Source organism: Medicago sativa, chromosome 8, assembly GCF_051527215.1.
Source record: "Medicago sativa cultivar Bolivia chromosome 8, Bolivia_mono, whole genome shotgun sequence".
Classification (NCBI taxonomy): domain Eukaryota; kingdom Viridiplantae; phylum Streptophyta; class Magnoliopsida; order Fabales; family Fabaceae; genus Medicago; species Medicago sativa.
This window is the reverse complement of record NC_140756.1, coordinates 37,287,516-37,315,305: the sequence shown is the minus strand read 5'-3', so window position 1 is coordinate 37,315,305 and position 27,790 is coordinate 37,287,516. Positions and strand designations below refer to the sequence as shown.

At 36.9% G+C, this 27,790-nt stretch overlaps 1 long non-coding RNA gene across 1 annotated transcript; it reads right to left on the bottom strand.

The window, feature by feature from the left end:
• Nucleotides 1-5,725: 5,725 nt before the first annotated feature.
• On the bottom strand, nucleotides 5,726-21,399 carry LOC146898893 (uncharacterized). Its single transcript, XR_015022684.1, has 2 exons — nucleotides 21,159-21,399; nucleotides 5,726-6,030 (listed from the first exon to the last, which is right to left on the bottom strand). It is a non-coding gene; the product is annotated as an uncharacterized LOC146898893 (long non-coding RNA).
• Nucleotides 21,400-27,790: the final 6,391 nt, after the last annotated feature.

Below are 27,790 nucleotides of genomic sequence, written 5' to 3'. Positions count from 1 at the left end.
AGTCCAATATCTTATATTGACTTAGTTCGGCATGGCCATGCAGTTTTACAGTCATATTTCATCAAGAGACCTAAAGATATATCTCCCGTTTATGAGGAGGGACAAATCCCATCTAGGACACTCATGTCCCTCAGCATGCTTCATCAAGTACCCATCAACCAACGTTATGGTTATCCTTTTACAGATAACGTTAGAATGGCAAAAAAGCACTTGAGTCCACATCTAGGGATCATAGTGGTTTCAGGTCTAAGAGTGATATACACTATTATCATTGTGAGAATATCTTATGACAATTGCATAACTTACTATGTAGTATTCTCACGGTGGGTCAATCCAGTATAAATATTACTCCGAATATTTTTACCTATGTATAGACTTAATATCTTATATCTATAACCCATGAGATGCGGTCATCAGTCTACATACATAATAGTCTCGACGCTTTATTATTATCCTTTATTCATATTAAAGCTTTGACTACGGATACATTTAAGAATAGCGTTCTTTATGGTAATGTAATCTCATGATTAAGTCACACTAAATATATTATTACACGAACTATCTATTCTAAGGACTTTATTAACATTACACAAATATAATAAAGAGTGCCATATATTATTCAATAATAAAAGTCATGACACACGAGATAATGTTTAACATAAACTATTGGCCTCTAGGGCTTACACCAACACGTAGGTTTTCCCCTAGGTTACCTATAGCCTAGGATTAGGTAGAACTCACTGAGACATTATGTCTCATCCCAATCCTTATTTGTTTCAGATGAACAGGTTGGTATGGCAAGCTAGTAGCCGGATGGATATATCAGTAGATGCTCGTTCGTACCAGCTGCTGGATATTGGATTCTCAAAGATGTATTTACTATGTTTTAGACGAGATGTATTGTATTTGGTATAGTAGAACGTGTATTGTTGTATATATTATCCGTTTGAAGTTTATTGTTGTAAATTTTAATGTATCCAGTACTAAAGATAACGCCCATGCTAAACTTTCTAGATACGTGTAGTATGTGTGTTACATTTGGTATCAGAGCAGGTCGATTCAGATCGTGCCTTGGGTCATTAAGTTACAACTAAGGTAGTGGGGCCATTGGGTTCCGGGTAAATGTTCTAGTTGTTGTTGTTAGTTGAGCTTGATAAACTCAATTTAGCATTCGACGATTAGAACAGATGCCTGAGAGCTGAATAGGACCCAGGAGGAACGAAGTGTGTGATGAAGATGAACTGAGAAGTGAGAACTCGGAGCGAGTTATAGTAAGAGTTTGATCGTGACAGTGGGTGGCCGGCAAACTAAGCAAGTAGAAGTGCGAATCCTCCGGGAATGTAAGTGCAAGGCTACAAGATAGAGAGAAGTCGACATATATTGACGGAGTTAGTAGGCCCTCAGGAATAGCGTTATGTGATTGAAGTTATGGACTTGTATGTTCAGAGCTGACAAGGTTCTAGTGTTCGGGAAGTTGCGTTAAGCGGCAACGTAATGAGGTAAGCTACTCGTAGTGGAAGAAGTTAAGGATTTAAGTGAAAGTTTTATGTTATCAAGACTAAGGCATTAATTTTTAACGTGCCAAGAATTGTATCGAAATAGGTTGATGGTTGCCATGCCAATATTATAGAATATTTTATGATGTTGGGAATGATTTATGTGCATTGGGTTACTTGAGAAATGAGAATTTTATGCAAAACATGTTTTCTGTAATAGTAGAGCTGAAGAAACTCGCCAATAGCGAAAATTTCGCTAAGAGCGAAAGTACTCCAGAGCATTCGTAGATAGAGAACCCGGGGCGAAATTTTCAGTTTTTCTAAAAACTGTCAGTTCGTCTCTAAGGTCTGCATAGACTATTGGGGAGTTGTCTTCACAATCTTTTATGCGACGAAAACCTTTTATGACATCAAGTGATGAATGCATATCACATCCTAAGGTTTCCAAAGGAAAAAGGCATGAGCAACTATTTACGGAATCGATTCGGTTTAAGGTAACTTAGGAAGTTAATGTGACAAGAGATAAGAAGGAGCTTAGACCAAGAGTTTAGAGGTTCCGGTATTTGGAATGGACGTCACGGATATGAAGACATGAAGAATGGAGTTAAAGTGGTAAAGAGTTATGTAAAATCACAACATTCTCGGACTTTTTGTGGAGATATGAGTATCCCTCGAACCTATGTTTTGCTTGAATGACTTGCTAAGGCTTGTTATGATGTTGAATCATAAAGTTTACATGATTTAAGAAAGATATACGCATATGGGTGATTGAAGTTGACATTTTGAAATTAAAATGGAATTCTGCTGGTACCAGTCGGTCACGACTCGTAAAGAGTAAGCTAAATTCATCTGGAACAAGGTTTGATGGCACGGTTGTGTTGTCAACTCGTTTCATGATTTTAGAGTAACGACTAAGGCCTAGGTTCAGTATATTTTTTTTTAAATATATATAGTGGGAAATCATCAACGTCAATGACCCATGTGCTAATTTATGAAGTTTTCTTTAAATGAAAAATCAACGAGCAAGCATTGGTATGATTAAGCAAAATAAAGTATGCGAGAATACAAAGATACAATGTTAGATGCTTAAGGAAAGTAGGTTCGGGTGCAAGATGAGTCTACCATGGGAAGTCGTAAGAACGATTCATGGAGATAGTAAGTATGTAGTAACAAAGATGTGCTCTATGAGTTAAGATTGCTCGAGAACAAGTGTAAGTATGGCATTGATATGTCAAGAGGTAAGTCTACCTTGAGATTTAATCTTACAAGCAAAGGGTAGAGCAAGGTTGCAAAATTAATTGCAACATAGAAATTCTTGAGAAGAGTTCAAGAAGATATTAATGAAATAATAGAAGGAGTGTGAAATTTCACTCGTCTCAACGGATTAGAGTATTGGTTAAAGCCAACCGGTGGGAATCATAGTAGCGCAACAGAAGTTAATCGGTAAAGTTGTTGATGGTAACCATGGAACATGGAATTTGGTAGTAAGAATCTTCGTGAAGAATGTTCGATGTAGTAATACAGTTTTAGTGAGAAGCATTATGAGACAAGCGAGGAGTTCTCGATATGATAAGTAAGTATTGATGCTCATACAGTCAGTGATGATTAAGGTAAAAGTAAAAAGGATGTATCTTCACTTAAGTAAGACGAGAAAGACTAGAGTTACCACAAATCAAGTAATCGGGTTGCCTAATTGGTGATGTCGAATGCGTAGAAAAGTTGTTGGTTAGTCAGGAAGAGTATGTGCTATGATAAGGGAATACAGTTCATGAGATATGCACGATGAAGTACATACCCTCTTATACCATACTTAAGTGATAATGATACTTTCTAGAATAATGTTAAGCCATGATTTATAACTTTTAAAGTTAAGATTGGTATTAAGGAACTTGGGAACGATGTTGTTTTAAAAACATGATCTTGTATATTGTTGAAACTGATGAGGCACATCGTAAGCAAGTACGCTTGTAACGCCCTACTTTTATTATTTATTATTTTATTGAGATTAGATGTCTTTTTATAATTTAGTTGACTTATTTTGATGAGTGGTATTTTGTTATGTTATACGCTGGTATTTCCTAGTATAATATATGTTATCTGATGTAGAAATATATTTGTTATTTTTTGTAGAAATATATATGTTATCTGGTGTAGAAATATAATTGTTATTTTGTGTAGAAATATATATGTTATCTGGTGTAGAAATATATTTGTTATTTTGTGTAGAAATATATTTGTAATTTGGTGTTAAAATATTATATACATATATATTTTGATGAAATATGCTATTATGTGTTATTTGGTGTATGAATATTATTTAGTGGGAGAAATATATTTAGTGGCGAAATATAATTATTAGAATAAGTAGATTTGGGGGCTGAAATAGAAATAAGAGAGTTATTGGGCCTAATTAGATTTAAGAAGAGAAGTCAGTATTATAAATATAGGAGATATTAGGTTGAAAGACTAACATATGCAAAAAAAAAACAACGATTTGGAGAAAACAAGGTTTAGACAGAAGAGAACAAGAGGAGAGAAGAACCAAGAGAAGGGCTGCCAATCGATAATTCTACGGTAAGGGTGAGACTATCATTCGGTAATATTAAGTCTGTAATTCTGAATTTGCAATTAACATGTTCTAAGATTTGTTTGTGAGAATTTGCGAATTAGGGTTCTGAGAGAGAATTGGTGATTAGATGATGAGAAGTTGTTAGATTGATGTAGAAATTGTGTACAGACCTTAGATAATCCATGGGTAATCATAATCATAGAGCTTGAAGTGAATTTATGTTGTTCTTGAAGGTTTTCATGAAAAATGGGTCAAATGGTGATTTTTGTTGAAAGGGTGTTTTAGTTCAAGTTTTATATGGATTTGGGTGTCTTTTCATGTTTAGAAACGTTTAAACAAACTTTGGGACCAAATTTGGGCTTAGGGGATTCAAAATTGGGATTTTGGGATGAAAAATGGAGTTTTCCGGAGAGCTATCTCTGACAGCATTCTCTGTTTCTGCATCTTTTTCACACATTTCAGTTTTGAATTGGCTTTAGGTGTAAACACAAAAGTTGTAGGTATGGATGTTAGCTTTCTAATGCCGTTGGTTTGACTTCAAAAGGATTTATAGAACTTGAGTTATTGTCAAATTACTGCACGTAGGTCACAGTGAATTTTTATGGACTTTCAGCACAACTTTTCCGAATTTAAAATGAAAACTGGTATTGATCGGTACAGAATTGGTCTTAGGCGTAAACATGAAAGTTTTAGATTAATTTGTTAGCTTTCCAGTGGCTTTGGTTTAACGTGTATATGATTTTTAGTTTTTGAGTTATGTTGAAAATACTCCAAGGAGGTCTTAGCGAAATTGTACGGTGACAGCATTCTCTGTTTCATGTTTTTGCATTTTGTTCATATGTTTCTGTTTTGAATTGATCTTTGTTGTAAACATGAAAGTTGTTGATAATTGTGATATCTTTCCAGTAGCCTTGGTTTGACATGAAAATATGTTGTGCATGATTATTTATGTTCTTACAAAGATGCATGATGAATTGTTGATACTTGAATACGATGATATATGATGAATTAATTGTGTGTTGTCATGTTGCTGTTAATATTATCAATGTGATATTGTTATATGAGTATTAATGTGAATTATATATGATGTTTTAAGATGCTAAGATGTTAAGATGTTAAGACGTTAAGATGATATGAAGTTGTTAAGTCGTCGAGTCGTTATGAAGTCGTCAAGTTGTTAAGATGTCATAGATGTTCATGAAGTTTCTAAGACGTAAGATGTTGAGTCCATGCATACTCATTTATAGATGAGGGCTCATGCCCTGGAGATTTTGCACAACCCACGACGATGAGGGCTTATGCCCTAGGAGCTTTTGCTCAACCCACGACGATGAGGGCTTATGTCCTAGGAGTATATTTATGCCCAACGATGATGAGGGCTTATGCCCTAGAATGGTACCACATGCATTTGAATTTCATGATGATTCAAGATGGTTTAAGACGTTAAGAGTTGCATAGTCGAGTTTAGATGCATTGTCGAGTCAAGATGTTAAGTTGTGATGTTTTAACAAAGTGACTATAGATGAATGATTATGAAGATATTTATGATGAATGATTATGAAGTTGTTTATGATGAATGATTATGAAGTTGTCTATGAAGAATGATTATTGTAACACCCTATTTCTAATAAGCGGTAAACGCGCGAATACATCAGACATATTCTAGAAATAGATGCTACGTCTCCGAATAAACCACAATACAATACATGCATAAAGATCATGTTACACAACATAGCAGCGGACATACTTAAAAATCATAAAACATCTCCAGATCTCAACAAAATACAATTGTATTCTCCAAATCCCAAATAACAGAATATATCAACAACTCCAAGATACATAGTCAAAATGAAACAACATGCAAGGACTATCCTAGATCAAAGCCATAATCTAGACACTTGCATGAAAAAGAGGAACTCCACTCCTCGGCATCAACAAGAAACAACTAAGCATCCTGCACGCCGTCTACCCATCCATACAGAGAGGTAGGCGGTCCACCACAGACCACTGAGGGTTAGCATTACATTATCATAATCCATAAAAGATTTAAACAAGAACATTGGAAATGAAAGATATATTCAGGAATACAAAATAACAAATCATACATGTATTCACAGTATTCATGATTCTCATACCATTCAAACCATTCCATATCATCATTCCAAGTTCATATCAACAAGTGTATCATACACGTATCACATATACATAACCCTCCCTCCTAGAACACTAGTGATGACATGCTGTCATTACGTAATTTTTAGGACTTATTTTGACATTTTGATAGAGTTCTAAGCAACATTAAGTGTCCAGGAGCAGTTAAAAGCATCAAAATTGGAAGAACTAGAATGAAGCCATCGTACTGCGATTTTGGAATCGCAATGCGATTTCTTGAAGTCAGAGAGCATGTTTTTGAAGGTGCTGGATCGCAATACGATCCAGCCAATCGTAATACGATTTCAAGAAGGGCTTTAAAGGAAATTAGGGTTTAAAGTACCAATCGTGGTACGATTTGTGCCATCATGGTACGATTTTGGGCGATCAGAACTTGCCTATTTAAGCTGAAGTCAGTCTCAAACAAAGGAGATTACGATTTTGGAGAGCTAAAGTGCGATTTTAACACCCAGAAGGCTGCAGCGGAGAGGATTTCATCATCTCTAACCCAGTTTATGTATGTTTTAATTCTTCCATTGATTATGCTATTTGTAAACTCAATTATGAGTAGCTAAATCTCTTAGAGATTAGGTCGGAGATGAACTTATGTAACCCTAATTGATCATATGTTGCTGTGAAACTCTATTGTTTATTAATGAATTTCTAGTCTTTATTCAATTCAATTGTTCTTAATGCTTTTTATATCCTGATCAAATATAAACATGATTTTGTGAGATCGAATGACTACTGACCATAGCTTTCGACTTAGACCTAATTGAATTGTTCTGATAAACATGGTTAGTCTAGGAATAGATAATCGTTTGTTAGTGATATTAGGTTAACGTTCATAAAACCTTCAAGGATTATTAGACCACCTAAGGAATTAGGGGCTGTAGTTTATGAAGAGGGTCCTAACTCAAGGGATTGATTAGGGCTAATTTGTTAACTATCGTGAAACTAGAAAATCATTAGTAATAATAGGTGCAGTAACCAATTAGGGGAAACATAGAGGATTCGAAGACCTGATCTCATCTCTCTCCATATTTTCTTAATCAAATCTTATTCTTTTAATTGATTTCTTAAAATCAAACCAAATCTACTGCCTAGTGGCAAAACAAAGTAAACTTTTATATATCCTATTTTTATAACGCAATTGAATTATTGAAGTTAAAAACAGTCCTCGTGGGATCGATATTTTTACTACTTCGATAGTATTTGGTGCACTTGCCAGAGATCTATCAACTAGCATCACATGATCATTATTATCCCCCATCACTTACATTTCAAGCTATCACATTATAATCATAGCATAGCATGCATATTCAACCTCTAATCAAGTCATCAACAAAAGCTCATCATTTATCAACATCAATCAATGAAAACATTGTTGGAACAAAATGTGTTTAACAATGAACCTTAGAAAGTTTTGATGATAACAAGGTATTAAAAATTGTAAATTGGACTAGCTAATATTTGTTTAAGTGTACAGGACCACAGTTAAAAAGTTACATCATTAATTGGTTCTGAATGAGCAAATAAAGAGCAAAAGAAAATGAAGCTTAGACGCTTCTGAAGGCAATACGCTCCTGAAGAAAGTAAAGCGCTCATGAAGTCAAGCTGCTCCTGAAGAAAGTAAAGCGCTCCTGAAGTCAAGCTGCTCCTGAAGAGAGTAAAGCGCTCCTGAAGAAATGACACTCCTGAAGATTACCGCTTCTGAAGACAAGAAGTCCAGAAGCCACATCATCAGAAGCTGCATTATCAGAAGCTGCGTTATCAGAAGCTGCATTATCAGAAGCTGCGTTATCAGAAGCTGCATCATCAGAAGCTGCCTTATCAGAAGTCATTTCACCAGAAGCTGAAGATCAACTGGATTTACAAAAGATTCAAAGATTGAAGAATCAACACTGCAAAAGCTGTCTATTGGATTCGAAAACATAGCAGAAAATTAGTGGAACATTGCAACGGTCATTTCAAAGGTGTTAGAAGGCATGTGCTTGCAATTTTGGACGAAAGCGTTGACATTGTACTTCTGTACGAATTGTACAACCACCTTCTCCACTACTCTATTTTGTGTCCACACTACAAGACAAGAAAACAGCTCCAGAATACGGCTTCGCCTGCATAGATGTTCCTTTGGATAAGGAATGAATTTCAAATTGGTTCTTCATAGGACAACAACCAAATCAGGCAAAAGATCATTGGTGAAAGATCAAGCTTCAACAACGACTCTTTGATGTGCTGGCAATTTCACAATGTCTCTTTCACACCTCTATATAAAGGAGTGAAGACTTAGAGAATTGGTAATGCAAGAACGCTGAACGAAAGACTCACAACATTTTTACAAGTGCCAAACCTCTGCTGAAATTGTTCTGCATTCACTTAGAATTTCTGTGTCTCAAAGTCATATCTTAGAAATTCTTAAGTCATTGAGTCTGTATCTGATTTGTATTGTGAGCACCTCTGATTGTATATCAAGTGTTCAACCTTAAACAATTTTCTGTGTAATTTTGTTTAGTTAGAAGTCTCTTGCAGTTGTGCTTGAGCAAGGAAGTCTCTGGATTGTGTTCTTGAGCAAAGGAAGTCTCTTGCTTGTGTGCTTGAGCAAAGGAAGTCTCTTGCTTATGTGCTTGAGCAATTGTAATCAGATATTACTCTTAGTGAAATCTCCTCGGAAGTGCAAGGGGGACTGGACTACTCCCGGATTGTGGAAGGAACCAGTATAATTGCTTTGTGTCGTTCTTCTTCTCTCTCTCTCTGTTTTATTTCGCTGCATTTAGATTCTGATTATCACTTCAGAAGCTGTCTCACTTAGCTTCTGATCAAGTGTGTTCAGTTTTAGGAGAAACGAAGAATTTTCCAAAACACAATTCAACCCCCCTTCTTGTGTTTTTCTCACCTTCAATTGGTATCTAGAGCCTTGGTCTGTTGTGTATCACTTAACCGTGCAACAGTCAAAGATCTGAGAAAAACATGTCTACTCCTCCTCCTACTGGTTCTGATGATACTAGCTATAAACATGTCTCATATGATTATAGTGATAGTAAGAAATCCAGTGTTGGAAAGATTCCAAAATTCAATGGAGATGCTGAAGAATTTTCTTGGTGGAAGACCAACTTTTACAGTTATATCATGAGCCTAGATGAAGAATTATGGGATATTCTGGAAGATGGTGTTGGTGATTTAGTCCTTGATGAAGAAGGAGCTGCAGTGGATAGAAAGAAACATACTCCTGAGTTGAAGAAACTCTACAAGAAGCATCATATTATCAGAGGAGCTCTTGTCACTATTATACCCAAAGCAGAGTACATGAAGATGAGTGACAAATCCACTGCTAAAGCTATGTTTGCTTCACTCTGTTCAAACTACGAAGGCAGCAAGAAGGTCAAAGAAGTTAAAGCTCTCATGCTTGTAAATCAGTATGAGTTATTCAAGATGAAGGATGATGAAACTATTGAGGAGATGTACTCAAGGTTTCAAACGTTAGTCTCTGGGCTACAAATTCTAAAGAAGAGCTATGTTGCTTCTGACCATGTGAGCAAGATACTCAGAAGCTTGCCTGCAAGATGGAGACCAAAGGTGACTGCCATTGAGGAAGCTAAAGATTTAAACACTTTAAGTGTCGAAGATATTGTTAGTTCTCTCAAAGTTCATGAGTTAAGTCTTAATGAACATGAGTCTACTAAGAAGAGTAAATCAATAGCTCTTCCATCCAAAGGCAAGTCATCAAAAGCTCTCAAAGTGGTTGAATCTGAAGAGGAAGAACAATCAAGTTCAGATTCTGAACCAGATGCTGCTGAAATGGCCATGCTCTCAAACAGACTTCAATATCTGGCCAAGAAGAACAGAAAGTTTCTAACCAAGAGGAGTAACTCCAGAAGCTCAAGGAAAGAAGATCAGAAGGGATGTTGCAACTGTAAGAAGCCTGGACATTTCATTGTTGAATGCCCTGATCTTCAAAAAGAAAAGTCAAAGGACAAGTCAAAAAGGTCTACATTCAAACCAAGCAAATTCAAGAAGCAGATCAAGCAGAGTTTAATGGCAACCTGGGATGATTTGGAAAGTGAATCTGGATCTGATAAAGAGGAAGCTGATGAAGATGCAAAGATAGCTGTTAGGTTGGTAGCAACAGCAACTTCAGAAGTTGGATCAGATTCAGACTCAGAAGATGAAAACGAGGTATGTCTAAGAGCAGCACCAAAGCAAAAATCATGATACCTAGACAGCGGTTGCTCAAGACACATGACAGGAGAAAAGTCCAGCTTCCTCAGCCTAATAATGAAGGAAGGAGGAAGTGTGAAATTTGGAGGCAACCAAACTGGCAAGATCATAGGTACAGGAACTGTTGGTAATTCCTCTACCTCAATTAATAATGTATCGTTGGTAGATGGTCTTGAACATAACCTTTTGAGCATTAGTCAATTTTTTGATAATGGTTATGATGTGCTTTTTGAGAAAACCAACTGTACAGTAATCAACAAGGAAGACAAATCCATTGTGTTCAAGGGAAAGAGAGTTGATAATGTCTATAAAATCAATTTTTCTGAACTGGCTGATCAGAAGGTGATTTGCCTTCTATCAGTAAATGATAAGAAATGGATGTGGCACAGAAGGTTGGGACATGCTAACTGGAGGTTAATCTCTAAGCTTAGTAAGTTACAACTTGTCAAAGGGCTACCAGACATTGACTATCATTCAGATGCACTCTGTGGTGCATGTCAGAGAGGAAAAATTGTGAAATCATCTTTTAAAACCAAAGACATTGTTTCAACCTCAAGACCCTTAGAACTACTCCATATTGATATATTTGGACCAGTGAGTACTGCATCCTTGTATGGAAGTAAATATGGATTAGTCATTGTTGATGATTACAGCAGATGGACTTGGGTGAAATTCATAAAGAGTAAAGATGTTGCTTGTGATGTATTCAGTAGTTTCTGCACTCAAATTCAATCTGAAAAAGAATCAAAGATTTTGAAAGTCAGAAGTGATCATGATGGAGAATTTGAAAATGAGCCATTTGAAGCTTTTTGTGAAAAACATGGAATTATCCATGAATTCTCTTCTCCTAGAACTCCACAACAAAATGGGGTTGTAGAGAGAAAGAATAGAACTTTACAAGAAATGGCCAGAACCATGATCCATGAAAACAATTTACAAAAACATTTTTGGGCAGAAGCAGTGAATACAGCATGTTATGTTCAAAACAGGATCTATATTAGACCTATTTTGGAGAAAACAGCATATGAACCCTTTAAAGGAAGAAAACCCAATATCTCTTACTTTCATCAATTTGGATGTACGTGTTACATTCTAAATAACAAGCTCTACCTAAAGAAATTTGATGCCAAGGCCCAAAGAGGAATTTTCTTAGGCTACTCTGAAAGGTCAAAGGCATACAGAGTGTATAATTCAGAGACACTCTGTGTTGAAGGATCTATGCACGTTAAATTTGATGACAAAGAGCTTGAAGATAAAATTCAAAGCAAGGTGAAAGTGTTGCAGAGATACAGGTTCCTGAAGCTACTCCAGAACCTGATTAGATAGCTGAATCTGAAGATAGTCCAGAAGCTGAACCCACATCAGAAGCGCAAGATGAAGCTGCTTCTGATGAAGCACAAGATGGCTCACATCAAGAAGATCCTCCCAGAAACACATTCAAGCACAAGTCTTCACACCCTGAGGAGCTAATCATTGGAAACAAAGATAGTCCAAGAAGAACAAGATCATTCTTTAGACAAGAAGAATCAATGATTGGACTGATCACAATGATTGAACCTACAACAGTTGATGAAGCACTTTCAGATGATGGATGGATCTTAGCTATGCAAGAAGAGTTGAATCAATTTCAAAGAAATGATGTGTGGGATCTGGTACCCAAACCTCAGCACAAGAACATTATTGGTACAAAATGGGTATTCAAAAACAAGTTGAATGAGCAAGGAGAAGTAACAAGAAACAAAGCCAGACTTGTTGCACAAGGGTATAGTCAACAAGAAGGCATTGATTACACTGAAACATTTGCTCCAGTTGCAAGATTGGAAGCAATCAGGTTACTTCTATCTTATGCAGTTAATCATGGGATAATATTATATCAAATGGATGTCGAGAGTGCATTTCTTAATGGTGTCATAGAAGAAGAAGTGTATGTCAAGCAACCTCCTGGATTTGAGGATATTAAATATCCTGACCATGTCTTTAAACTGAAGAAATCACTATATGGCTTGAAACAAGCTCCCAGAGCTTGGTATGATAGACTAAGTAATTTCTTAATCAAAAATGATTTTAAAAGAGGACAGGTTGATACAACACTCTTCAGAAGGACCCTTGGGAAAGATATTCTTGTTGTGCAAATATATGTTGATGATATAATATTTGGTTCTACTAAATGCATCTCTTTGCAAGGAATTTTCTAAGTTAATGCAGGATGAATTTGAAATGAGCATGATGGGAGAGCTGAAGTTCTTCTTGGGCATTCAAATTAATCAATGCAAAGATGGAGTCTATGTTCATCAATCAAAGTATACAAAGGAGCTTCTGAAGAAGTTCAAGCTTGAAGATTGTAAAGTGATGAACACTCCAATGCATCCTACGTGCACTTTAAGCAAAGAAGATGAAGGAGCTAAAGTTGATCAGAAGCTGTACAGAGGTACGATTGGTTTTTTGTTATACCTCACTGCATCTAGGCCAGATATTTTATTCAGCGTATGCTTGTGTGCAAGATTCCAATCAGATCCTAGAGAATCTCATATGACTGCTGTCAAGAGAATCTTCAGGTATTTGAAAGGAACAACTATTCTTGGACTCCTTTATAGGAAATCCTTAGATTATAAGCTAATTGGATTCTGTGATGCTGATTATGCTGGTGATAGGATTGAAAGAAAGTCAACCAGTGGCAATTGTCAATTTCTGGGTGATAATCTTATATCCTGGGCTAGCAAAAGACAAACAACTATTGCTATGTCTACAGCAGAAGCAGAATACATTTCAGCTGCAAGTTGTTGTACACAACTACTTTGGATGAAACATCAGTTGGAAGACTATCAGATAACTGCTAACAGTATCCCCATTTATTGTGATAATATTGCTGCTATTTGTTTGTCTAAATATCCAATTTTGCATTCGAGAGCTAAGCACATTGAAATCAAACACCATTTTATCAGAGACTATGTTCAAAAAGGAATTTTAGATATACAATTCATTGATACTGAGAATCAATGGGCTGATATATTTACTAAGCCTTTAACTGTTGAAAGATTTGATTTTATAAAGAAAAATTTGAACATGCACTTTGTGTTTGATTAAATGTTTGCTTGCTTCTGAATAGGATTTTAGGTTCTGAAGTTAGTTCAGAAGCAGTGGTCCATCAGAAGCTCTTTAGTGAGGTTCTGAGGAAAACTCGCTTCTGATGATGACGTCAGCATCTGAAGTCCAGAAGCTGTATTTTGTGCTTCTGAATAGTGGAGTTAGTGGAAACATTGGGAGTTACTTTTTATGGTAACTTCTGGCCCACTAACTTGGTAGTTACTCTGTGAACTTCTGACGTGGGATATATGTATTGGTGTATAACTTAAAAGGGCAATGATGATTTAATAGCTTTGACAGTACTTTTCACGCGCCCCCAATTTTGTCATTAATGTTATGTTTGTTTGTCTCTTTTGAATTGCAAACGTTTTTACTCTTAAACACTTTTTCAATTCACACACTACTCACTCACAACAAACACATTTGCTCTCAAACCTCCTGCGAAGTAAGCGCAAAAACCCTAGAACCCTAAATCTTCTTCAAATCTTCATCAAATGGCATCATCAAGCTCGCAACAGGAAGTTTCAGACTCTTCTGCACGAATGGTTCCTGAATATGACTACAGAGGAAGAAGTATGAAACTGGAAGAATGGGAACTACAGGTTCAGATAGAAAATCCGGTGGATTTTGAATCACTCGCCTTCCATGAGTGTTGGATCAGAAGCTACTATGAAAAGCAAGAACTTATGCATTACTTCAAGATGTTGAATGGACCAACATACGAAGCATTGGTTAGACACTTCTGGGTGAGAGCTAAGGTTTTTGACAAAACTGCGTCTATAGCTGAAGAAAGTCAAATGGTGTTCATTTATCCCGAACTGGAAGGGAAGACCAGAGAAGAAATGGGACTTGAGCCATTTACAAGTGTTGAAATCAGGTCAAGTATTTGTGGTATTCCAGTGAGAATCGCAGAATGGCAGATAGAAGCTGTACTTCGTAGAGAAGCCTCTGGAAAATACTCTGGAATTGATCTCTCAAGTACAGCTGAAGAACGCCTCTGGAAAGAGAAAGTAAACTTGGCTCTGTACAACTCCATGCAAGCAGGAAAGTATGCTGATCTGAGCATGGATAAGAAGCTGCTTCTGAAGATTCAGAATGAGGACCTGCTTCCATGTGGTGGAAGTGAGAAACCCAATTTGGTACAGAAGGTCTTTCTCCAGCACTTCATTAAGAAGGAGAAAGTGAACGTGCCAAAATATATGTTCAAGTACTTGATAGAGTGTCTAAAATAGAGTCAGCTGCAGAATAGAACCTGGGTACCTTATGGAAGACTCTTGTCAGAAATATTTTATCAAGGAGGAGTCTTGGACAAACTAAGCAGTGCTGAAGCCTTCACAGATGAGCTGCTTGATACTAAAACTGGAAAGTTCATAAATGCACAAACCCTCAAGAATATGAAGTTGATCACTGTTGTCACCAAGCTTCAAACTGATTTGAGTGAATCACTTGCTAAGTCTGACCTTATGAAGGACTTTCCAACCATCTGCAAGAAGGATCCTCTTGAAGTGCAGATGTACTATATCAAGGAACACTTTGAGGCAACCAATGAGAGAATAAGATTGGAAGATGTACCAGAGGAAATGTATGGTGGTGCTCTGCCACGTGCCAGAGGCAGAAAGTCAAAAAGGAAGATGACTGCAGAACAATACCTAGAGGTTGAAAAATCTGCTAAGAAGGCAAAACCTGCTTCTGACAAGCTTAAAATTGGTGGTTCTGCAATGCCATCAATTGAAGAGATAGCTGAAGACATCAACTCTAGCGTGGTCCTGAGTATTGGTATTGCTCCTGAACAACCTTCTATACCTAAGAGGAAGAGAAAGCCAGCTTTGAGGAGGACCAAGGATTTTCCTCATATCGCCAAGATAGCTAAAGCTGCTTCTGATTTGGATTTAAAGGACCTACAAGGGAAGAAGGCAGAAGCTGAAAAAGTCTTGGAAATTGCTGCTGAGCTACAAGAGTCTGTAGCTTCAGAAGCCAAGCAACTGATGCTGATGGCCAGTGAGAAGGATTCTGATCCTGAACCAGAAGAGGTAATCAATATATCATCAAATTCCGCATCCTCATCATCATCAGATTCTGATGATGATATACCCATAGCTCAACTTTTTCAAAAACCAGTAAAGAGCCATTAAACATCAACCAAGACCAACAAAAAGCCCTCTCAGCCAAGCTCGTATGAACCAGTTGGTCATATAATCAATGAGAAGTTGGCTGAAATGGCTGAGCAGAGAGACAGAGTCATTGATACTATCCTCTGCCATCACCCTCAACCTCTTAACATTCAACCCCTCAACATGATTGTACCAGAAAATGTTGAGTCAACCTCAGAGAAAGCCTCTGAGACAACCCCAGAAGCATCCGCTTCTGATAAAGTTGTTTCAGAAGACCCCCCTCAACATCAACCAGAACCAGAAAAAGCCTTTTCACCCCCACAACCAGAACCTACAACTTCATCACCCCCAATTGTTCCTGAACCATCTGTTCCTGAACAATCAATTCCTCAAAAGACCGTTCCTGAACCATCTGTTCATGAAGAACCAGTTAGTAAACCCATTCCTGAACCTGAATCCATACCTGACCCTGCACCTGAAACTGCCGCTCCTGAACACAATGTTCCTGAGCTAACCTCTGCTTCCATAACTCCTTCACCAGTACAAGCTATCAAGACACTTATCATACTGGTGTATGTAATATGGACACAGACTCTGAGGATGATCAAGATGATCATGCCTCTGATATGGTAGTTGACCCACTCCTGACCAACCATCAACTAGCCAATCCTTAACTACAAATGACCAATCATCTTCAAACCTACCAATTGTTCACCTAGCCCCTCCAAAACCCTCTAAACAACCTTCACCTTCCACCATTTTCTTGGATTCCAAAGTACTACAGGATGTGTGGGAAGATATTGCTTCTGAAGTTCTCAGACTGATAGCAGGAAGTAATGACTTGGGTCATCAAGTTTCCTATCAGAAGCAATGGAGAAGGATCAAAGAAAGGGTCGTCAACCTGATTTCAGCATTGCATGATTCCTGCATTGAGGCTCAAGAGCAAGCCAAGCAGAAGCTGGAAGATTGGTTGAATGGAATAGAAGAGGATACTGGAGATGTAGAAATTCTTGGTACTTGGGTGAAGAACCCACTCAGTATCAGAGGCAGAGAACCTGGTGAATTCCTGCCCAAGGAGCTGCATCTGACTATCCCTTCTGAGATCTTGGAGAAGATTGATGCACCTAACCTGGCTCTAGCTCAGGAGAACAAGGTGCTCAAAGAAGAAAAGGCTTGAAACAGAACTACTAGAGCAGAAACTGAAGATATCAAAATTGGAAGCTGATATGCAAGAAGCCAAGATCAGAGAAGACACCTACAGAACAGAGATGGACAAGAAATATGCTGATGTTCAAGAGCTTCTGAAGAAGATTTTAGAAAAATAAGCCAAACCCATAGTTGCACACCTTTAGCTTATTTTTTTGTATCTTTAGGCTTTTGATATTGTTGGTTCATTTCTGCTTCTGATTTCTTTTGCTTCTGATATCATCTGCTTCTGAATTCTTCTTGCTTCTGAAAATCTTTAACTATTTATACCTTGTGTGTTATTATTTGCTTTGATAATAATGCTTGCTATGCTTGTTTATTTAATCGTTGAAGATGGTTAATATGCTTTAAAATGATTTGAATTATGGTCTGAACCTTTAATCTTATGTTTTTCTCATCTCTTCTTTTTGTTTATGTCTTTTTGCTAATGACAAAAGGGGGAGTATATGTGATAGTATTTAAAGGCTCTGAGCCCCATTAATAATATTTGAAAATTTTGAAAAATTTCTATCCTTTTGTTTTACCTTTAAAAGGGTGTATCAAAAAGGGTGAAGTATCAAATCTCAAATAAAATTAATTGAACCATTCTTCTTATCTATAAGTCAATTATTTCAATTTTTGTAAGCTCTGATATTATTGTGCGTAAAAATGAATTTAATTAACCTGGATAGAACTTAGGGGGAGCTTACAAACCTCACCTTAAAGACTATCAGACTCAGGGGGAGTTAGAGCTTACAAACCTCAGACTCTGAGCTTACAAACATCAGAAACCCCAAAGTCAACTCGTTAATTAGATTAACAACAATTGACCAATTTTAAATACTATTGTTTGTCATCATCAAAAAGGGGGAGATTGTTGGAACAAAATGTGTTTAACAATGAACCTTAGAAAGTTTTGATGATAACAAGGTATTAAATATTGTAAATTGGACTAGCTAATATTTGTTCAAGTGTACAGGACCACAGTTAAAAAGTTACATCATTAATTGGTTCTGAATGAGCAAATAAAGAGCAAAAGAAAATGAAGCTTAGACGCTTCTGAAGGCAATACGCTCCTGAAGAAAGTAAAGCGCTCCTGAAGTCAAGCTGCTCCTGAAGAAAGTAAAGCGCTCCTGAAGTCAAGCTGCTTCTGAAGAGAGTAAAGCGCTCCTGAAGAAATGGTGCTCCTGAAGACAAGAAGTCCAGAAGCCACATCATCAGAAGCTGCATTATCAGAAGCTGCGTTATCAGAAGCTGCATTATCAGAAGCTGCATTATCAGAAGCTGCATCATCAGAAGTTGCCACATCAGAAGTCATTTCACCAGAAGCTGAAGATCAACTGGATTTACAAAAGATTCAAAGATTGAAGAATAAACACTGCAAAAGCTGTCTATTGGATTCGAAAACATAGCAGAAAATTAGTGGAACATTGCAACGGTCATTTCAAAGGTGTTTGAAGGCATGTGCTTGCAATTTTGGACGAAAGCATTGACATTGTACTTCTGTACGAATTGTACAACCACCTTATCCACTACTCTGTTTTGTGTCCACACTACAAGACAAGAAAACAGCTCCAGAATACGGCTTCGCCTGCATAGATGTTCCTTTGGATAAGGAATGGATTTCAAATTGGTTCTTCATAGGACAACAACCAAATCAGGCAAAAGATCATTGGTGAAAGATCAAGCTTCAACAACGACTCTTTGATGTGCTGGCAATTTCACAACGTCTCTTTCACACCTCTATATAAAGGAGTGAAGACTTAGAGAATTGGTAATGCAAGAACGCTGAACGAAAGACTCACAACATTTTTACAAGTGCCAAACCTCTGCTGAAATTGTTCTGCATTCACTTAGAATTTCTGTGTCTCAAAGTCATATCTTAGAAATTCTTAAGTCATTGAGTCTGTATCTGATTTGTATTGTGAGCACCTCTGATTGTATATCAAGTGTTCAACCTTAAACAATTTTCTGTGTAATTTTGTTTAGTTAGAAGTCTCTTGCAGTTGTGCTTGAGCAAGGAAGTCTCTTGATTGTGTTCTTGAGCAAAGGAAGTCTCTTGCTTGTGTGCTTGAGCAAAGGAAGTCTCTTGCTTGTGTGCTTGAGCAATTGTAATCAGATATTACTCTTAGTGAAATCTCCTTGGAAGTGCAAGGGGGACTGGACTACTTCCGGATTGTGGAAGGATCCAGTATAATTGCTTTGTGTCGTTCTTCTTCTCTCTCTCTGTTTTATTCCGCTGCATTTAGATTCTGATTATCACTTCAGAAGCTGTCTCACTTAGCTTCTGATCAAGTGTGTTCAGTTTTAGGAGAAACGAAGAATTTTCCAAAACACAATTCAACCCCCCTTCTTGTGTTTTTCTCACCTTCAAACATTACTCACTTCATTACTCATCTAGCATGCTTATCTCAACAAGTACAATTCGTCATATCGAAGTTATAAGCAAGCCATCATCATTATCAAAGAACATCACCACATCATATATGTATATATACATATATAATTCTCACCTCATCATTATTATTAAAATAACCATCATCAATTGATTCACCAAGTGTATAAGCACAAACAATTAAGAGATGCAATTAGAGCATAATACAATTAGTCACAACCATCCACAAAATTCACCAATGTACATATACACCAATCCACATAATCACAACGTTCACCAAATTTCACCAATACATAAAATTCACCAAGTCATATATTCAATTATGACACAACTCATCAATTATTCAAATGCATGCAATGTTCTAGACTCTTCTCTAGATGCATGTGGTACCAAAACACCTCAAGGTCGTCACCTTCGATGCAACAAAAACATCGTACTCACCTCAATTGGATATAAAATCCGCCACCATCAGTCTTGGATATAAAATCCACCACCATCAGTCATGAATGCATGAACATATGACTCAACTACAAATGCATATGTTCACACAAACAATAATCACCTCACCATCACCAATACATATATATATGCAATCATCAATAATTCACCACCAACTTAACATATATACAATCACCAACAACATCAAAAATCACACAACATGAAGTTGTCACATAATTACACCACCAATCATCTTCACATAACATATAACAATTCTCCATAAAGGATTCACAATCAATTGGTTCTCAAAAGTCATCATTAGTCAAGTTCGTCTCTCAAAGTCAAAATATTCAAGTATTTGAGCATTTAAGTCAAAACCAAGTAAACAAGCTCAATTGCCTATGCCATGTACTCTCACAAGTCACATATATATGCAGTAGAGATTACATAAGCAGTTCATCGGCCAAATACGGCAAATTCAAGAAAAACACGAAGTTCGTCTCACTTTATCACTTTTCACAAAAACTCTCATTTTCAAGCGACACAAGTTAAGACTTGATGGAACCAATCACAACTACTTTTTAAAATCATACGAACAAGAGCCTAGGCCAATTATAAGCAAACAAGCCTTAATTCCAAAAATTAGCCTAAGTCGTTTGAGGAAAATCCCAAGTTTCAAACCATTTGAAAATTCGAATATTCAACAAAGCCAAGTATGTTCCAGTTGAAAAACAAGTGAAAACAGTACAAGAACACCTTCAAACTGTCGCTACGGACCCCTACACGACTGCCCCCGACCCCCCGAACACGGAACAATGGGCATGTTGCCCTGTGCAGGACGCCTGGCGCCAGGAGTGTAGCGCCTAGCGCTAGCTCTCTGAGTGTGGGCGCCTAGCGCCCTAGCTCAGGCGCAGCGGTTTGCAACGTGCGTTTTCGCGCGTTTCGGCCGCGGGTTTATGCCGTTTTCGCCCCAAAATCGGATGTTTAAAACCCTTCAATGTCAAAAGTGATCCGAGGCATAACCCGAGGCTCCAACACATCAAACTCACACGTTTCATGGCGTTTGAATAAGTTATACAAACCTTTGAAAATTCATTTTCTCAACACAACAAGTTTTCTTCTCTAATCAAAACCAATTTTCACAACAACCATTTTCAACAACAACATAACAATTCTCATCGCCAATTCACAATTAATGATACCCAATGTATCAATTTAACAACAACATGATTCAAATCATCAACAACAACAATTGAACATGAATCCATTCATACTTCAACAACCACAACTTCACAATTCATCAATTTCATACAAAATCACACTATGTTCATACATACCCATTTTGACATACAAATTCAACAACAACAACACAATTATCAATCAATTCATGTACATAATCATATCATTATGATTAAGCACGAAATTCTACAACAAAATCTCAATTAACATCTTAAGCAAGAATTAGGGATGAACTACAACTATTGATTATGTTTGAATTCTAACCCTCTTACCTTAATTCTCCACAATCACTAGCTAGTGCTTCACTTTAGCTCCAACCCTTGACTTTCTAGCCTCTTCTAGCTCCCTCTAGATCCTTCCCTTCAAAACCCTTTTTCTCCTCTTGTGCTCTCCCTCTAACTCTCTCTAATTGTGAAAATGAAATGAAATGTTTGTAAAAACCCCCCATTCCACTACCAACTAGTGTTTATATAAACTCTACTCAATTGGGCTCATCTCACAATGTTTTAATGGGCCTAACCCATTTCTATTCTAACCCAAAATGTTACTACTCACTTAACGGTAAAATACAACACTAACGGTCGCTTAACGGTAAACTAAATAATTACCCCACTCTCCAACACTTAGTAAAATAAAACCCTCACTAAGCACTAAAAATAACCTTCGGCAAAAATTACAAAATTACCCCTGCCCTCAAAATGACCAAAATACCCCTGAGTCCAAAATGACTAAAATACCCTTCTAACACCGAATTCTACGATTTCCGACCAAAAATACACACAGAGGCAGATAATCACATAAGAGCACATATAACAAACACAAATAAATAATAAAATATATATAGCGAAAAATCGGGCTGTTACAACTCTCCCCCGCTAAAAAGAATTTTCGCCCTCGAAAATTACCTGAAGGAAACAACTCCGGATACGAAACCTTCATCCTACTCTCCGATTCCCAAGTGGCACGCTCACCCGTCGGTCCAACCCAAATCACTTTAACCAAAACGATCTCCTTGCCACGCAGACGCTTCACTTCACGATCCTCAATCCTAACTGGCCAAGTCTCAACAGTCAAATTATCTCTAACTTCCAAATCATCCACTTGAATCACATGAGATGCATCATACACATACTTCCGCAACTGAGACACATGAAACACATCATGAAGATTCGATAAAGATGGCGGTAACGCAATCCGATATGCTACAACCCAAACCTTCTCAACAATCTCAAACGGTCCAACAAAACAAGGAGTCAACATCCGACACTTCAAAGCACGACCAACACCAGTTACAGGATTCACTCTCAAAAACACATGATCAGCAACCTGAAACTCAAGATCTTTCCTCCTTTTATCATGATAACTCTTCTGCCTACTCTGAGACGCTTTCATCTTCTCTTGAATCATCTTAACCTTTTCCGTAGTTTCTTGCACAACTTCCGGTCCTAACAAAGCACTCTCTCCTGACTCATACCAACACAACGGAGTTTTACACCTCCGACCATACAAAGCTTCAAGCGGTGCCATTCCGATACTAGAATGAAAATTGTTGTTGTAAGTAAACTCAATCAACGGTAAACATTCGATCCAACTGACACCTTGCTCCAACACACAAGCTCTCAACAAATCTTCCAAACTCTGAATAGTCCTCTCCGTCTGACCATCAGTCTGGGGATGATAAGCAGAACTTAACCTCAATTTGGTTCCCAAAGCAGCTTGCAAACTCTCCCAAAACTTAGAAGTAAACCTCGGATCCCGATCCGACACAATACTAGAAGGAATACCATGCAATCTAACAATCTGCTCAATGTAGATCTCGGCCAACTTCGCCACAGACATACCGGTCTTGATAGGAACAAAATGTGCCTACTTCGTCAACCGATCAACAATCACCCAAATCGAGTCAAAACCCTTAACGGTCTTTGGCAACGCTCCAACAAAATCCATAGAGATACTATCCCACTTCCACACTGGCACAAACAACGGTTGCATCAAACCCGACGGTTTCTGATGTTCAATCTTAGACTTCTGACAAACCAAACAAGCATACACAAACTCCGCAATCTCTTTCTTCATTCCAGGCCACCAAAACAACCTCTTCAAATCTTGGTACATCTTAGTCGCTCCTGGATGAATACTCAAACTACTTCTATGACCTTCTTCCAAAATCTGCCTCTTAAGCTCAAAAACACTTGGCACACAAACACGATCACGAAACATCAAAATACCGTTCTCATCCAACTTGAAATCTCCACCTTTACCTTGATTAACCAACACCACACGATCAACAAGTTCCAAATCTTCCTTCTGACCATTCTTAATCTTTTCCAAAATATTACTCGTCAGCTTCAACATTCCCAACCTCACACCATCCGGCGTTAACTCACTAACCAAACTCAAGTCTCGAAATTGCTCAATCAACTCCAACTCTTTCACCATCAAAGCAGACATATGCAACGACTTCCTACTCAAAGCATCAACAACAACATTGGCCTTTCCTTTTTTTAATCATTTAAAATTTCATTTTTTTCAAAACAAGCAAGTTATAGCACATTATTTAAATAAAACCAAGAGGTTCCCGTAGAGTACTACGGACATAAAGGGTGCTAACACCTTCCCTTTATGTAACTAACCCCCGAACCCAAAATCTTTTCAAATATGGGGTGGTTTGAACTTTTTTCCCTTTTTCCTAAAAAATTAAATGTTCAGTCGTGAAATCAAAAGTGAGTCAAAAGCTAATCAAATAGCCTTGATCTCCAAAAAATGACGTGGCATGTTCCCTTTTAACCGCCATGACACGTATGATGTAGTAAAGACCTACGACAAGTAAGATGAACCTACGACGGGAAGCATGACCACCCACGTATTTTCTACAAGCGATTATTCGTACCCGCTGCAGGATGTTAGGGATTTCAAGGATGTATTTTCTACATTTTGGACTAGTAGTAGAGTATATTTGATTGTACGAACGCTCATTGATGTATAAATTATTCATTCAATGTATTTTTGTTGTAAATTTTAATGTATCCAATATCAGGTTAATGCACATGCTAAACTTCCCAGGTACGTTTAGTATGGGTGTTACAATGTACTATATGAATTAAACAAGAAATTCTTGTGATACTAATAGATTCATCAATTTTTATGTAAAAATGACCTCTTTTGATTCCTTAAACAATGCCTGAAATTAATTTGTTGCATTTTTATGAATTTTCATTCTTAAAAAATTAAACCAAACACATACTAAAAAAACAAACCCACAGAAATTTAGGTCACCACCCTGTTTTATCTTGGTTTTTTGGGTGTCAAACATTGATTACGTTTGAACCTTTTTAACCTTTGATATCTCATTTTTTCTTGGGAAGGGAAAAATAAGAAAAAACCCTTGAGAATCGAGGTCCGGGAGTTGTTTTCGTTACGGGAAGGTGTTAGGCACCCATAACGACTATAGTATCCTATAGGAACCGTCTTTACTTTCTACGCACGCGCTTTATTTTTAAATGCTATTTGAAAAATGATATTTACACCTAAGAGTTTACTAAGTCAAGAATTGGCGGGAGAAGAAAGTGTTTGAATTTTTGTTTTATTGGACTTGGAGAAGTTTTGACTTCTTGCCTACATACCCTTTTAAGGGATCAAACTCCATGTAGTTCTCTTCCAAAAAATGCTTTTGTTTTTGTTGGTTGATTTTAATTTTGAAAATGGAATTTTGAAGAATAAGAGAAAGAGGCCTCAAGGGCATAAGATTTGGAAAATGTGAGGTGGAATTAGTTATTTTGCAAAAAAGTCTAAGTATGATTAAAGTTCATTAAGGTCTTTATTTAAGAAAATAAAGGGAAAATTCAATGGGATTTTGATCCCCAGGTTTCTTTAGGAAAAATATTTGAGTGAAGTTGTTCATGTTTTTTGAAAGGAGAATTTTTCTAAGTATCGTGATTCCTAAGCATACATCTAAAGCATTCATTCCCTAAGCATACATCTAAAGTATCCATGTGATGTGTGTGCATGTGTCAGTGCTTGTGTCGATGTACATCATTAGAGTCCATTGTCCTTTACATATGCCCTAGTTTACATTCTATGGTCTTGCAAGAATTTAAATTGCATAAAGAAAATTACACAATCCCTAAGTTTTTACATGCTAAGTCTTAGCAAAATCTAAAGTGCAAGAAACAAAAGCTAAGAATATAAGATGGAGGATGAGATGCTTATGGATGAATGAAACATGAAATAAAGTGGTTAGTGGCATAATGAATAATAGAAATTGAGGTAAGTAAAGTTGCAATAGCCAAAGTAAAGAAATCATCACAAAACACATGACAAGAATAGTACCAAATAACTAAACTTCCACCACAAAGTACAAAGGCCACATGACTTATAATTCTCATGATTCAACACACTTTCAAAGCATAAAATCCAGGTTTAAAAAATAAGAATCAAAGTGCCATTGTAAATTTTGCATTTTAATGTGGATTTAGACCTATTTGTACTATTGATTCACAAAACAAAACTTGCAAAGCAAGCAACCAAGTATCACATGCACATCTTCAGTAAAAAAAACACATTCAACCAGTGGTCAAAACTTCATAAAATCATACATCACGCACCACGAACATTTATCAAGAATTGGAATCAAATCGTGCAATTTTCATGGACTTTTTAACATGAAATTCAAGTAATAAAGCAAGAAAATGTCACAATATTCTTTATCAAGTTTTTAGTAAACAAATAACACAAAAACATCACAAAATTATTAAGAAAATATATGTAAATTTTATGGAATTTTCTAAAACAAATTAGTCATGACAGGGGTACAATTATCAAGAAAATGATGTGGAAATAGCAAGAAATCAAAGAAAGGACACAGGAAACACAACCCAAAGCCCAGGCCCAAACAAACAGGACCCAAACCACCTCAGAAGCTTCAGGGACCGTAGGATTGATCCATGTGGATCAAACCTGGATCCTGTGGTGGGGAAAGCAGGGGAGTGGACCGGTTCCAGACCGGTCCGGTTCAATTGCCTATAAAAACCTAAAGGGGACCGGTTCAATCATTCTCCTCTTTCACTTCTCTCTCTTCTCTCGTTCTAGTGAGAGAAGCTCTCACTTCTCTCTCCCCTTGTTCATCTTCACCGCCGGTTTCTGGAAAGAAACGGCTGAGGAAGATGAAGATTCATCGGAATCTTCATCGTCTCCGCCGTGAATTCCAGATTCTGGCAACACTTCAAATAACTTCGATCTACATGGATCTAAACCCTAACTTGTTCTATTTTTCATGCTGATTACGAATCTGAACTTAGTATTACAAAATGAACGATGAATCTTCGTAGATCTACATTTGAAGTTACGGTCTCAAATCTTTTTCGATCTTTTTCAAAGTTTTTCGAAGGAAAATGTTTCTAGGTCACCGATCTACTCTGATTCACCGTTTATTTGTGTTAATAGACCTTCGTTTGAGCTTTTGCGATGAAAAAAGAGAAGGTTCTTGGTGGTTACCTGGGTTTAAATAGAGATTCGAATGAAGAACTCTTCGGAGAACTTCGTAGTATCTTTGAATCCTTCTGGTGAGTGCTTCGTTGTTGCTCTTCTTCTCCTCTGGTTCAATTCGAATTCAATCTCTCTTCTTCTCTTCCTCACAAATCCTTCGTGATCGTGATGAATTCGTCCTTGATAGTGATGAATTCACACTTGAATTGCGAAGAAAACGATTCAATGATGAAGATTCGATGATGAATCTCTGAGAATCGTTGCAATTTAATTGAAATTGGATTGAATTTTGGTTTTGGAATTCTAGGGTTTGGATTTGGGGATGAACTTTTCTGGAGGATTGTTATGTTTGATCGTAACTGCCAAGAGAGAGAAAAATGTGATGTGTTTCTGTGATTGTGATGATGTGTTCAGCTCTAACTGGAATTGTGATGATTGGATCCTTTTATAGCTTGACATGTGTATTTGATAGCCAATGGATTGTTGACATGTGTTCCTGGACTTGAGAATTTCGGCCTTGCTGAGTTTCTTGCCTTAGGGGCCTTTCTGCAATTATCTAAAAACAAGGACCAAAATGCAATAATAGAAAAAAAAGACTTAAAAACGAAATTACAAACATTTGAGGACTAAAATGTAAAACTGTCAAAGGACCAAAATGCAAATTTTAAAGACTCAGAGGACTGAAATGAAAAAAGGACTAAAATGCAAATTTTAAAGACTTTAGGGACTAAAGTGCAATTAAAAATAAAATTGGGTAAAAAAATGTAAATTGAAAACAACGTAAAGTGGAACCAGTAAAAAACACAAAATGGACTAAAATGAACCAACTACATAAATGAGGTACTTCAAAGTAACCTCTCTCTGTCAAAATTTTGTGTGAAATGACCAAAATGCCCCTAGGGACTAAACAGACTCAAAATGACTCAGATGCAATTTTTGAAATGGATTTTAACATGGAAATGGAACAAAGATTTATACAAACAAATTGAAAAGGCTCAGAGACAATTTTCAAGCACTAAAATGAATTTGGATGCATGAAATGACTAAAATGCCCTTTTTATGAGTTTTTGCAAATAACATTGAAATAAAATGCAGAGAAATATGCAATTGATCAGAGACAATTTCAAATGACTTGGAATGCAAGAAAAACCCTTTGGATGGTTTAAAATGCAAGAAAACATAGACAAGGTCATAACTGAAAATTTTCAAAACAAAGACAGTAAAACATGCAGCTAAAATATAGTAAAATATCAGGGTAAACAATATCAAACATTGGCAATCTCTCAAGAATAATAGACACATGTCAAATATGAAAAAACATTCTGATCAAGTATTTTTAGGTCCAAAATTAGGGTATAACAGCTGCCCCTGTTTAAGTTTCTTTGTCCGGAGAGTCAAGAGACGAAGTCTTTGATTTGAC